Here is a 13181-nt window from a genome sequence, read left to right on the forward strand (position 1 = left end):
CCCCACACTGAAGCACCCTCATGCCCCAGGCAGCCAGAGCAGCATCTACACATGTGCTGCTGCACATGAAAAACTCTGCAGCAGGGTAGTACTTGTACTTATAAATACTACTTTGTTGAGAATTTATAAGTTTTATGCACTCTAATAGGGACACACATGTAGGTGCTGAGATGTTAACTGTGCAGGTAATTAGACAACTGCACAGTAAACATCTTGTGTAGATGTACCCTGTGGGTAATATATTGTTCCCCTGAACTTAGCAGTTTTCCATTGCTTGGAATGGAGCTACTTTGTCAGAGTCCTATTTCACTTTCTATGCCCAAATAGCAAGTATCTAGCTATGAAATTGCCATGTTTTAAACAGTTTATAATATTACTCCCCATTCAGTGTGGACATATATGCATCCATGTGATACAGAAGATGCAAAGGAGGATTCTAAGTGTTACATCTATGATAAAAAAAATGAAAATATTGGCCAACACTTGTTGCACAAAATGGATAGTGGTATTCACTCTTATCAGTAGCTCTGTTGCCCTGGGTATGCAAAGTCAGCCTTCTTAAAAACATACATTTTCTGCCAGCACTACTAGTGTTAACTCATATAAATTATAATGTCTTTTATGCTATCACATACTTATTAGGAAAATAGCACTCTATGCTATCGATCATCTAGAATAACCTGTGTTATTTATTGTTGCAGTCCTTCATCATGCATTTGTGGGTGCACATCATACGGAACTTCACTCACTTCTGTGGAGCTTCACATGGACAGAAAGATATATCAGTATGGGTTTTTTTGCAGTCAGGGTCTCATATGGTAGACTGCATGATGTAAGGCTTTTCATACAGTAACAAATACTCATCTGGTGCCTAATAACAATAAACAACAATACCCTTCCCTACTCATGATCATATTATGCTCCTAAGGATAAATACTGATATCCATTACAGTCTTATCCTATCTACTATAACTATAGCTTCTCCTCTTATTCATATAATTACCTACTCCTTTTTTGAAATTTCCTAAGCAGTTCTCAATTATTACTCAATAATAACATGCAGCAGTTGGTTCAACAGGTTAATTACATGATACATTGCAATAAAAAGTATTTCATTTTTATCACTTCTACATTTGTTGTCTTTTCCTTTCATCATATGCCCTCTGAGTCTTCTTGTAGAACAGGCTAAATAGGAGTGCCCACATAGCCTTCTCTGTACCAATCATTATTACACATATGTCATCTCTTATTCTTTTTCCTTCACACTAAATAATCTGAATCTTTTTAGTTTCTTTTCATGCAATTGTTTCCCACCCAACTAATAAGTTGTGTTGCCCTTCCTTGGACCTTTCTGCTTCTGCTATATCTTTCTGAAGTGTGACTAAAACAGAATGCAGTATTCAACATGAGGATGTAACCTCCGTTTATAGAATGGCATTCTAATAATTCCTGTATTATTCTCTATACCCTTAATACAGCCTAACATCTGAGAACCTTATCAAGAAGTGAAATGTGAAGCAATTAAATTTACAGTATATAAATCTGAACCTGACAGTCAGGCTGATAAGAATGATGTTCATTAGGTACAAAAAAACCCAAACACACTCAGAATTAAGGGAGCAAACAAAAGATGATGCATGTGAAATGATAAAGAGGATTAATAACAAGAAACAGCAGCAACAAGAAACAGGGACCTTCATCATAAAATTCCACGAGCCAAATACTACTCTTGATTATACTTGCACAGCCCTGACAGATATCATAAGCAACAGTAACCTACAATTATGTGGCATAAAGGCTGCCCTGTTGTGTTGCAATTAATGTCTTTCAGAGTGACCACAGTAATTTTAAAAGTTACTATTACATGTGTTGTTTGGATGGAAGTGGAAGGTGTTAAATATTTATAGTCACGTTGAAGCTCCTGTGCTTTTTTATTTTTATTTTTGCACACCATATTGTGCCAGGCAGGCCACCATGAAAAGTTGTTTTCCCCCAGGAATTTTTAGTCAGTTACAACTTTATTATTATCCACACTGCGTTCTCCAGACTTGAGCAGAAATCTACACCTCCCTTGAATTTTAATTAGTTAGAAGTTTACTAGTTTCCACATTTTTGTGTGGTCTCTGGAAATGTGTGACAATGCTCAACTAAAATTATAGTAACACATAACCATTCTAGTTTTTTGTTTGCAAAACCCCCCAAAACACATAATTAATAGAAAATAAAATTGCTAGGCAGCTAGTGGGGACAAGGTTTCATTCCCACTAGCTTTCATGCCCAAATGGACAGTGATAATGACTTGCATTTATATAATTCTCTTCTGATAACAATGCCAATGCATGCTTTGCCAAACTCTCATAAAAGAAAACTAAGTGACAAGTGTCTATTTTCCTCACTGCTCTCCCTCAAGTAACCCAGAAGCTTTTGATTCAGTACTTGTTGATCTGCTTATTCTGTTTTCTTCTTTTCCTTCCTTTACTTGCCACCTCTTTTGTTCTTCTTGTAGACAGGAGCTGCAGTTGAACCTTATTGCTTGCTTGTGTGTCATTTTTAGGTAAATGCATCCATGAACTTTGTGAAAACCAGTGAGAAGCAAAGGTTTTTTGTGATATCTTTTATCAGACCAACTATATAGTTCGGGAAACTGTGGCACAGCTTTTGGACATCAAGCACATTTTCTCAAGTCTGAAAAAACTGCCTAACACATTGCTTTACCCATGACATCTCTGCTGCAGTAGAGCAAACCGTTACAGGCAGAATTCTGTTTCTATTTGTGCATCTAAATGACAGTTTTTTAGGCTATTTATCCGGCCATTTCTGTCCATGGTTTTGTCCTGTGACCCCATATGCAAATGCACATAACGTGAGCATGTATAGTAGGCTATGAACTGCCTTGGTAGATACCCAGCCATGTGCATGTGTACCTGAGTATCAGGCCCTTGGAAGACCTTAAAATAATGGCATGATGGGACCTGATTTTCCAGTCCCAACAATCACATCTCCTGTCATGCCACTCATGCATGCAAGATGTGCGATTGTTGGAATCAGGGACAAATCCTAATCAAATCATTTGGGGTTAGCAAGGTTCCCATTCAGGGAAGTCCAGGGGCTTCCCCCACTGTGGAATTTAACCTTCCCCTGCAACTCTCAGCTCACCTGGACACAGCTGGTTGGTTGCCTGGCTCCACAGCTCCCTCAGAGCTGCAGAGCAAGGCATGTTCAGGTGCTAGGTCAAGGTGAGCCCAATGGCTCACTCCAACCCAGCACAGTGCTCCTCTTGCTTAGCAGCTTCTTCAGGAGCTGGAGAGTAAGGCATATTTAGGTGTTGGGTTGGGATGAATGCTGTAAATTGCCTCAAACCAGCACCCAGGTCCAGCTGATGTGCTCCCCACACCGTGCCACTCTGAAAATTGTGGGTGCAGGGCTGCACCATGAGGCTGCCAGCTTGCCAACACTGAGTGAGCCCATCAGCTGATGGGCTCCCAGCTCCACTCCTAAAGCCACGAGGTGCAGTTCCATGCAAGGCTATACCACATGGATGTAAACCAGGCCCCACAGTGCAGTGTCATCTTGCCACACATTCAATTTACGGTGTGATAGAAACCAACACCAAAAACGTTCTGCAGATTTTGTGGGACATTTATTGTGGCTGGTTTCTCATTTTGTCATTCCATTAATTCCCTGAACATGTGACAGCATTGCTATTTACGGTGTGATTAACAAGCTAATCACGTCCTAAGTGTAATATCTGCCCTCAGAGGCATAAGTGGGATTTTGGTACCCTAGAAAGCCTGCTGCTACAGCATAGGCTCCCTAAGAGTTGGCATTGTGGCTCCCTCTTAATTGTTGTCCACTTGTCCACACCTAGTTATGCTACTGCTGAGCAAAAGTTCTGGAGACATGATAAGCATTCACCTATATTTTAGCCCCATTATCTGAGTGATTAGGATACTATTCCCAGGTTACAGAGCCCCTTTAACCAGAGGAACTTTGAACCCACATACTTTTGAGTTTCTAGTATAGGGAATCTAATCATCATGCCACAGGCCACACATTATTCAGACTCTCTAGCATTCCTTTTGAAGCTGAGCCACTACTCCTTGGATTTAATAGTTATTGGCTAAAAAGCAGTGCTGTGGGGAACTTTCTGCCCAGTGTAAGCAAGAATGCCTGTTCAAATTCAGAGCTTGCTCCTAGCCTAGTCAGCAGTTATATCACTGAGCTCAGCACCTTTTGGCTTGTGTTCTTTCTTTTGACCTTGCATATCTCCTAGATGGGAAGGGGGAATACTGAAGATGTGTCAAGCTAATGTCTGACCTGTGGAGGGGTGGTGGTTAGAGCATAGTGTGGGAATGTTAAAATTATACACATTTAAAACCCTCTGGACTAGAGGCACCTAGAACCTGGGTATCTGGCTTTCTAGATTAGTGTCATAACCAATCAAATATTGGGGTTAAAGCATGGGTGGAGCCCTAGATGCATAATAGTGAGTTGGGGAGGTACTGACCATTTCTATGCCTAATATAAAACAGGTCAGAAAGTGAACACTGTAAAAGGTGGATGAATTGCAGAAAAAAAGAATGTAGCTTTCTGAATTAGCATTTGGCGTGGATACATGGTCTGGTGTTCCAAAGCTTGTAAAAAATACCACTGGACCTTTAATATACTCAGACAGTCAGGAGAACTTTTCAACTTTTGACCCAAACATGAAGCCTTTGTCTAGTTCATTGGCCAGATGAAGATGAAATTAGGCCACAAAGCACTTAAATGTGTGCTCAGCTCTAAGTAACCCCACTGAAAACGAAACTACTCATAAACCAGTAATCCCAGGCTGCAATGCTTTTCTGAATTTGGGCTCTGATTCTGGCTAACTCTCTTGCTTTCCTTCCCAGGTATTTGAAAAGACAGGCGCGCGCGCACACACACACACACAATTACTTCCTCCCATTAAAAGAAACAGGATTACTTGTTTATGAACCAAAAGGTTTGTTTACTGCAATGGCATGAGAATGAATCTTTTAGTTTCAAATGAAGGCATGCCTTATAGCATTTGAATAAAACTGCTGACATTTTGGATTGATAATGCTTTAAATTAATGATACATTAAATAAATAGCTAAATTGCAGTGGAATTCCATGTTACATCTACATTAATAATTCCAAATGAATTAGTCATGATTAATGTTATGAAGAATACCAAATGAATTAATAATGATTGGCTACTTTATTGCAAAATGGGCAACACTTTATAATAAGTGGCAAATCATTCTTACTTCCTTTGGTATTTCTTGCAATAACTTTAATCATGATGAATTCTTTTGGTATTCAGGTGCATGTAATACATGATTCCATAGGAACTCCAGTGTAATTTAACATAATGTTACTGAAATGATTCTCATTTAAAGCCTACCAATAGATGTGATAGCCATTTCTAAAAACAGGACAATGGACTGAGATAAACAAAAAAGACAGTTAGACCCTAAACTAAAACTCTCATGACAACAATTCTTTCATTTGTTTTTTTAATTTGAAAGTTGTAATGCAGTATTCACATAGTGCCTGGTGTATACTTATAGTGTAAATGTGTCCTTCCATTATGGAATCCTATTTTATACGGTCCCTGCTTTTTTAATTAAAAATATGGCCTAGGCTGAAAGCTGGCCTTTGCAGCCATATCATTAGCAGAACATTTTAATACATTTAAAGAATACATGTATAGCCATTAGGACTTGATCCTGTGGTGTACCGCATAGCATAAATTAGGGTGAAAGTGGGACTTATTATCTGGGCCTTCTACACATGGGTGAATTTTACTCAATTCAAGAAGTATAAAGTATAAAGAAAACTACATCAATTATATGCTATATTTTTCTCAATACTAGTGCATGTACAAGTGTATTGAAATACAGGTATTACCCATTGTGGAGTGACTATCTCCCATACAGGTGATCCTAGCAAAGAGCCAAACCAACACATGACAAGAGCCTTAAATTACAGAGCTTGCATTTTGTCAGTTCATTCAGTGAGAAATACATCTGTTCCAGCCTTTATAATGCACTCCACTTCATGGTCTCCAAGAATCAAAATATACATGCAGAAAAAAATAGTCAACAGGTACCATCAACATTGTCATCCATTTAAAATGCTTTCAGTCATTCATGGCAGGCATTCATGACAGGGGACGTAGCTTATATAAAACATAACAGAAGAAGTAAGAAAATTATCCTGGAATTCATACACGTTTGCAAGATCCTTAGCATTGTAATAAAGATATTTTGGTTAAATTAACTTCCTGTAGTTAAAATATAAAAACAAAAACACCTATGATTTTTAATTTCAACTTTTTGAACCTGGAAGCTTTTCAGTCAAGTTTTTCAGACCTTTAATTGAACTTTATGGCTTTTATAAATATTTTCAGAATGGGTTTCACAGTCACATGACAAAAAAACCCAAAGAGAATTAAAATTGAATCATTTGAAATTATAGAAGCATATCACAGGGGGGAAATACTGATTCTAGGTCAGCCACTGTTTATTCAGGGTTTGCAGTAAACCAAAAATTATCTCCATAGTTGCTGGCCCACCTACTTAAATAATGTTGCAACCATGACAGTATACCCTACTTCAAGGGATACATCCTCCTCCAAAATATCATTTTAATACTGATTTTGGCTTTCTGTTGCTAATTCTCCCTGTCTCTATCACAGATTCTTCCTAGTCCAACTGGCATGGATGATTTTTTAATGAACTTCTCACACCTTGCACAGTTTTATAACTTCCTGCTGCTAGACGTAATTTTTCGTTGGACCTTTGCTTTCACAAAAGCTTGTCTAAGTCTATCCTCACTAGGTAGTTGGTCCAATAAAAGATATTACCCATGAAAAATCCTTGACTTTTGTAGACTTATTTCTCCTTACTCTGACTTTTCACAGCCAGCTGAACTTGCTTCAGCATAGGCAGTCTCATTGCATCAATGTCATACTTAGCCCAATTAGGGGCTTCCTTGCCTTAAAAGGTCACACCTGGATCAGAACATAAATGACCACATCCCACATCCTGGTTGTCAAGAATTTCCTCAAGTCATCTGCTTCTTTATGGAATCCTTTGAAGAGAAGGAGAAGACAAAAACTAAAGTAGATGACTCCTATTTAATACTGGATAAGATGAAACCATTTGAGACTGTTTCAAACAGAAAGTCTATAATTTCCTTAAAGGCATTTTGATCTCTTTACTTTCCCAAGAGACAAATTTCCTATAAATTCTATCATAAGATCTTGGAGTTGTAGGCTTAATACATTTTGAAAGTCAGTCAATAGTTTGTTCTTAAAAACCTCATGAAGGAAAAAGGAAAAAAAAAGACAAAAAGAAAAAAGCAGCAGCAGATTTACTTTCCTGACACTGATACTATAATCAGGTTTACATTTGCTGTGGAGTAGTTCCCATATCAGGGTTTCAAGAATTGCTCTTTGGGGAGAAAAAAAAATCAGTTTATTTTTTCAGAGATCAAATATGACTCTGCCAGTGATATAACTAGAATGCAACTGTTCTAATCAGCTAATGGAGTTTCCTAATTATATACAGAAGCCTACAAAGTTTTTATGTTGGATCTGCATTAAAAATGCAAGCATTACCTTCTTGAGGGTGTTTCTTGAGCTGAGGAATCAAAGAGGTAATAACAGATCATTAGCAGGTTATGTGTTATTTTATCTTTTTTCTTAAGGACACAGTAATCATTTAACCTAAATAAAATTGACATTCTTAATGCTTCTCCTCTTTATAAATGCAGGCTATTATTAATTTTTAAAAGCCATTGATTAAAATGAGGCCCTTAAAATAAACTATCTGGCTCTGCAAATAACAGCACCATGACAAAATACATGTGGTTCATATGCACATCTATGTCAAATTTTTGGTAGCAGAAGTGGCAGAAACTGGTCATCTGGATTTGAGAACAATGGCTTATTTAGGCACATAACCATCCCAGAAGAATTCTGCCTGCTAAACACAGTCTGCATGAGCTAGGAGTGGGCAAGCGGGGCACTAGCCCCAAGGCTGACTCAGAATGGTGGGACCCTGGAGAGTTCATGGTGCGGCACCAGTAGTAGCCAGGCACAGGGACCCCATGCCACTGTAGAAGCAACTTCAGCATCAGCCAAGAGCTGACAGACATTGCCACAGTAGCAATAGTCGAGGCAGGTAGGACTTGCACACACAGACTCACTGCACTTTCTAACAGGGTTTTACCTAGGATAAAACTTGCTAGTTATTCCTTTGGGTTCTATACTTTCATGTGGGCCCACCTGGTGCAGCAAGAACAAGCCAGGCATGTCAAAGATTTGTAATTTAAAACAGGTCTGTTCATCTTCTAAGCAGCTGGGGGCCATACCATCAAGGCATGCCTTCTAGGCTGCAATAGTGCAAGCCATGGGGTCTGCTACTGCCCTGTGCTTTGCAAGCACTTCCCCACTGCCCCCACAAGCACTCCCCACCCCTGCTGCACTGCACACTGTGGGTGCCTCTCTGCTGCAACACCATCCCCACTCTCAGTTCTCCAGCTGCAGGCTCCTCTAGCCTTGCAGGCTGCACCATGCTGCACCACCCTGCCTCTTAGGGCAGGGTAAGGCAGCGGAGGGGAAGCCCAAGATGCTGGGGGCCAGAGCAATTAGGGAGAGCAGTGGCCAGTATTGTAGGGACACAGTTGCGCAGTTAGAGTAGTTGCCACCAGAAATGCAATCACTTTTTTTCCAGCCCCACAGAGCTGGTGGCCAGGGCACACTTTCCCCCAATTACACCACTGGGAGCTGCAAATTAACCCTTCATGGGCTAGCAGTTGGATAGCCCTCAGCTAAAAGGAAGCTGCTGGGTCAAAAATGAAACCATAGGCAGACTTCAAATGCAAACACCTATCCATTCAATAGCTTATTCCAATATACATGTTGGCTGGGGTGATATTCTCTTATCTAAATATATGACAGTTGCTTCTGCCTTTCAGATTACGAAAGTTTTATTCTGATTGCATTATAGTCTATGGCAATGTTCCCGATAACTTCAATGGTGCAGGATAAAACCCTAACCTTTCCCCTTAATTTTTTACCATGTTTTCTCCAGATAATCTGGTTATATTCTGAATATCAACCCTTTTTTGTCAAATTGAATCCTGCTTATCCCCTCCTGTAGCCAACACATGGAATTATGGCATTTAAAACTCTTGCCTTCTTATGAGAGATGCTTATAGCACTGTAACACAGAGTCATTATTTTCCAGTAATAACTGTCATATTCAGCCATTTAAGGCACTCAGTCATTTATTATTCATAAAAATACAGTGATTTAAAACACATGGCATTGACTGAGACAGTGTTCATCAAATGCAAGTTCAACAGATACTATTTATTTTTCCAGATCATAAAATGTTTTGGGTGACATCTTGGCTTCCCAGAAGTCATTATGTCTTTCTGTTGGCTTGAATGGTGTCCACAATTTCATTCTCTTCCTCCACGGAAGCCATTCTTTGGGGAAGGAAAGGTTAATATAGAAAAGCAGAAACATAAATACTTGCATCTTTAGGAATCAAGTAAATAAATGGTAACCAATTATATTTAATTAAGCTGAATGTAGTCTGTCATTTGTTATCTGGTCAGGACACAAGGTTGATATTCATAAATTAATAAAAAGTGCAAGTAGATTTTTAAAATTAACAAAGAACCAGAACTTTTTATATTTAATCTAGAAAAATGGGACCTCCAAACACACAGCATCCTTAACAATATGCTGAGCTTTGGGGATGGAACTGGTTCAGTTGGAAGAATGAGACACTCACCACTTTTTGTGACCAACTACATAATACCACTTTAATCTCTTGGAGGTTTTCACACTTAATGATTTTGCTACATAAAAGAGCTTTATGAATTTGTGAAAAAGCCATCATCTCCAAATTTTTTTGAAAATAAATAGTTTTTGGGTATGTAAAATGAAGATGGGCAGATTTACAAAGCCAAATGTATGAAGTGCTTGTTTTTCAAAGCAAAGCAACTACTTTGTTGGTACTGCTTTTTAATTCAGTTTGTTTTTCTTTTATACTCACACTCAACAGAAAATATACTTTTTGCCATTTTACAAAGTCCAATTCAAGGCTAAAGATGAGAAATTGTTCTTCTGCATCACTTAAGCAAAAGAGGGTTCAGCTTCAATGGAACTTATGTGACCTGGCAGGGGCAGCAGAATAATTTAGAATGCAGATTTTAGAGAGGACTTCTTAAAGGGAATATACCTAGGAACTCTAAAAATGTTAATGACAAGTTCTTCATTCCAAACCACTAGTGACATTGTGAGGCAAAACCTTTGCATTTTGATCCAGCAAGGTCAGCATATACATTCTCTTTATACCATGCATTTTTCCCCCTTTCTGGAAGTAGAGTCTGAGAAATTATTATGCTCTTATGGATATAGCTTTTAAAAAATGTCTTATTGCAGTTCTTATGTAAAAAAGAATCTTTCCTAATAATTCACTTTGTCCAGTTCTGAGAAACCAACTCTTAATATCTAGTTATTGTTCTGCAGTCTGCAAAGCTTTTCAGTCTGTATGCCTTTATATTTATCGTCCACGAGTGATTAGGGCTATTCATTAAGAGAAGTGTCTATATTACTTTGACAAAAAGGTGATAACCTTGCCTTCCTCTGGCCCAGCTATTTATTAATGACTCCCAGATACCATTTTCCAGCTCTATGCACTGCAGTATTTTAATTTGATGATACAAATTAGATGGTACAAGTGTCCTTACTCCATGCTCACACCTTTCATTGATATCAATGTCAGCCTGAATTCTGCATGTGATCTCAGGGTCTAAACTATCAGTAGCCACTTCTATTATAATATTTGCAGTTCAACAGAATGGCAAGCTCTTTGACGGTTGCTGGTAGAGGGATAACCTTTGGGCTTGATTCCAAAAATTGCTGACTGTTTCATGTAAGATGCTCAGCTTTGGACATTCAGCAACTTCTAGGAATTGCTCAATAGCCTCTTCAGTGAGACCCTCTGTTTTATGTTTTCTAAGCTTGGGGCTTTCAGCCCTCTGGGGATGAAGTTCTGTGGAATTAACCTTGTCTTCATCAGTGTTGGAGATATGCAGAGGAAGACACTACCACCTAAGTCAATTTAAAAAAAATAATTACAGATGGTCAAATATGTTCAGTTGAAAGTATGATTGGACAGAAAACTGGGTTTAAAACTGAACAGTATTCTTCATAAAAAGAGTCTGATTCCCATAGTAAATTTCTGAATTTTATTAAAATGCCAAATGCCTGAACACTGCAATTTTTTTCTGGTTTGGGAGGAGAAACAGCATATTTCCAATGAGAACAAAACTATTGCCATAAGAGACCATGACTAAAAATGTTGTCATGGTTTCTTATGCTCCCATGCTCATATATGGGGTAGGTTCTGTGGACAAACTGCATCTCCTATGATATATCATGGACAGGGACTCCTAAGGTATAATGCTTTTCCTTACTGAGAGGGCAGAGAGCTTTGTATTGTGGTAGATGTTTTCATCAAAGTGCACTGGAGCATGTATAAAGTGCCCTCTGGCACTGAACTGCAATGATTACAGTAACATTTTAAACAAAACTATTCTATTTTTGTCCTAATATTTTGGTTTTCAGATAGATATATAGATATAGATCTGGCCTAATAATAGATCTCTCTCTATACATATATATATATCTATGTATCTATACATCTATATCTCTATATATATGTATATCTATATATATATACAGAGAGAGAGAGAGAGAGAGAGATCGATCTATTATTAGGCCAGATCTATATCTATCTAGATATAGATCTAGATAGATAAATATCTAGATATCTAGATCTAGATATCTCTCTCACTAGAAAAGTCAACATTTTAATGAAGGATTTACATAAATATGAAAAAAAATTTTGTTTAAATAGTCTTCAGGAATAAACGTTTAACTAAATTAATAGACTTAAATGTAAATGATTAAACAAAATATACTTCATTAATGCTGTGCATAGATGAAAGTGATATTTTACAGTAACTTTCTTCTGCCATTATGGGTGCAAAGTATTGCCAATAATATTGCTCTGCCCCTGTCTGGCTTAATAATTAGTAAAATTCTAGAACAACTTCAGAATCATGCCCTATCACTGCTCAAAGTCTTTCTGATTATTTTGCTTTGAAGAAAACTTTCTTTTTTTGTCTGAGGAAACTAAAGGCCATGGGAGCATACACTAAGTACAGGTATGCTGGGCAGTGTCAGCTGCAGTGAATGAAGAATTTCTTCCCACACTTTACCAAAGCCCTGCAATGACAAGCTGGTGATTGTATTACATTCTCTTTGAATGAGAAAAATATCAGGTGAGGATCCTTTCTCTCTTGGTTCATCCAGCACCAGATTGAGACAAGCTAAGTGAGCTTCTGCTTAGGGCCTCACATTATGAGGGGCCTCTAAACCGACTCCCGGGCCACGAAAGGTTGGCTGCCAGACTGGAAGTGACCACAGACCGGCAAACCATGACCCCGCAAAGTCGGGCAGAGAGACCATGACTCCTCCTGCAGGCCCGTGGCAGCCATGGTTTCTCTAGAGCTGAAGGTGTTTTTCCCATATCTCATAAGAGCTCACTTGAATTGGCTCACTGCTGTTGAATCTACATAGTGCTTTCCTTTTACAAATATGTCAGAATGCTAATTTACAATGATAGAACAAAGACAAAGAGTTATAACAACATGATAGAAGAAGCAGATCTTAGGACTACAGGTTACTAGGTAATTGTAGATAATAGAAATTTCATAGATTTCATAGATTTCATAGACATCAGGGCTGGAAGGGACCTCGGAAGATCATCGAGTCCAGCCCCCCGCCCAAAGGGCAGGAAGTCAGCTGGGGTCATAGGATCCCAGCAAGATAAGCATCCAGTTTCATCTTGAAGGTGTTCAATGAAGGCGCTGGAACCACCTCTGGTGGCAGGCTGTTCCAGACCTTGGGGGCTCGGACAGTAAAGAAATTCTTCCTTATGCCCAGCCTGAAATGATCTTGAAGTAGTTTGTGACCATTCGACCTCGTCATCCCTTGGGGCGCTCTGGTGAACAAACGTTCCCCCAGATGCTGGTGGTCACCCCTGATAAACTTGTAGGTGGCCAGCAGATCACCCCTGAGCCTGC

The 13181-nt window shown here is 38.8% G+C and overlaps 1 long non-coding RNA gene across 1 annotated transcript in view; it reads left to right on the forward strand.

The window, feature by feature from the left end:
* Nucleotides 1-13181, forward strand: part of LOC102375883 — a 29567-nt gene that overhangs the window by 7185 nt on the left and 9201 nt on the right. The gene's annotated exons all lie outside the window — the stretch shown is intronic.

Source organism: Alligator sinensis, unplaced genomic scaffold (genome assembly GCF_000455745.1).
Source record: "Alligator sinensis unplaced genomic scaffold, ASM45574v1 scaffold703_1, whole genome shotgun sequence".
NCBI lineage: Eukaryota > Metazoa > Chordata > Crocodylia > Alligatoridae > Alligator > Alligator sinensis.